The sequence below is a fragment of the Theropithecus gelada genome, chromosome 17 (genome assembly GCF_003255815.1).
Source record: "Theropithecus gelada isolate Dixy chromosome 17, Tgel_1.0, whole genome shotgun sequence".
Taxonomy (NCBI): domain Eukaryota; kingdom Metazoa; phylum Chordata; class Mammalia; order Primates; family Cercopithecidae; genus Theropithecus; species Theropithecus gelada.
The window spans coordinates 64,523,856-64,526,117 of record NC_037685.1 but is presented as its reverse complement, the minus strand read 5'-3'; positions in this window follow the sequence as shown (position 1 = coordinate 64,526,117).

Here is a 2,262-nt window from a genome sequence, read left to right as displayed (position 1 = left end):
CGCTGGCGGGCATGCTGCGCTGGAGCCAGGCGCCGGGGCCCCGCGCCGCGCCCCTTTATGCCCGCGCCCTGCCGCGCCGCCCGCCCCCCGCCGGCGCGCCCACCCCCGCTCCCCGGCTGGCTCCGCTGGCAATAATTACCTGAGCCGGGCCTGCCTCCGCCCTGTCACCGGGGGCGGGGGCGCGGAGGGCCAGAGGTCCCCGGGAGGGGCGCGGCAGTGGGCAAGGTGCTAGAGGCGTGGCTAGCGGACGTCGGAGAAAGGCACCTGTTTCTCCCATATCCCGGGAGCCGCGCAGGACGTTTCGGGGACGCTCAGGTTCATTCTCTTTGCCGGCCGCGCGTCCTCCGAGATCAGCCCTGGAGCGGCTTCGTCTGGGAGAAAAGGCGCCGACCAACTAGCCCCGACTTGGGCGCGGGATCCAGCCGGGCCCTGGAGGAGCGCGCGGTTGGGGAAGCACCTGCTCTCACTTTTCCCCCACTCGGAGGCCCAGAGAAGCTCCGGCTGGACGTTGCTGGAGCCAATTAGGGACTGGCCGAAATCCTAGAGGGACGGCCAGGTGGGACAGCCAAGGGGGAACTTCACCGTGTGCTGAGAGAAAGGGATTCCCCGCTTAGGTGAGATGCTCGCCGGGAGACTAGCCCACGCGCACCCCTCTTTCGAGGAAGACAAAGTAGATTTATGGGTTGCGTTGGGACTGGGGTTTTACTCTCCCTTTTACTGTTACCTTTTAATCATTTCAAACCAGCACTCTGTCTTTGATTAGATCTATCAGAATTCCCTGGTGAACTTAAAATCACAGTTGTTGATTGTTCTCCTGAAAAACCAAACACCAAGTTTCCAATTTTGAGTAAATCTCATTCACCTTTATTATCCTTTGGCATCTGTGTTAGCTTTCGGCTCTGACTTAGCAGGTAATCTGTGCAAAGTTGTGCGCACAGCCGTGCTGGAGCGGGAGGTCCCTGGGTCCCACATTTGCCATCTGAGCTGTGGAGGGAAAGGGGAGGGGGGATTTAGCAGGAACACCCATTCCCATCCTCTACAATACAATGGAGCCATGACGTTTTTCCTGTTGCCAAAGAGCCCTTTTGACAGAAATTGCAGAGCCACGGTGTCCATTTGGATGTGGGTAGAAAGGATTGTGAATAACCGAGATACAGTTGGTGGAGACTGAGAAGGTCTAGGCTCCACCTTTGTGATTTGGGATTTGGGGCAGGAAACCTCTGTAAGCCTAAGTTTCTTCGTCTATAAAATAGGGGTGTCCTGTCTGCCCTGCCGCCTCGGAGGCTTGTGAAGTGCAATGAAAAACTGCGCAAAGGTGACTCAAAGATAGAAAGCCCAGACAAGTGAAGGCTCTTGCTAATATCTCTACCTTCCTATCCAGTAAGTCGTGCCTCAGTTTCCTCATCCCTACACGTGTGTTGAATGACTAAGATCCTCACAGAGGTGCATCCATTCTCCCAGTGATCTATGTTCCCCGCATTATTTCATACAAATTTAAAGGCAATAAAATTTTAAATGTTGCAGATGAAGGTGCTTTTATTAACTCCCCTGAAATATAAGCACAAATTTATTCCAGTATTTTATGAAATATTCCCAACTCCAGCTAGCATATATTATCATGATTAGTAAGATTAAGCCTTCAGATTGAAACAGACTTACTGCCATTTTGTTAAATGTGGCATTTACATTTTTTCAATAAATACGAAATAGCAAACCATGACACTTCAGCAATTTTCAAAAATTACAGCACACAACTTCATTGTCACACTCTCTTCCAGCTAGATTTTAAAAGCTACATCTACATGGAGTTCACATTTCCCTTCTAGAACTGAAAATTGGAGTGTTTGTTGGGTTGTAGCTTGTTAAGTTTCAATTAGAAATGCTTCATGGGTCTCATGGAAAATCGCTTAAGCTAAGTATTTATTTATTGATGTATGGTCTGTTTGCTCAGGGCAGATTTTATCTATTGCTATTTTTACTTGACCATCAGCATTTTTTTAAAATTTTAAAGCAGTGATTAAAAAGCAGGACCAAGTTAACTAAACGTTTCACATCTGAAATTTGTCTGTCACACAGGCACATGCATCTCATAGCTTTAAGCATTCAAAGACATGTTCCCAGATGATTATTCATTTATTAACAATAAAGATTATATGATGATTAAACTTTATTTCCAGAACTTTCTGTTTATTAGAGTTCTGTTCATGGTTATTAAGTTCTGGGTTCCACAAGTGTGAATAAGTTAGTGCTGCTTTTTTTTTT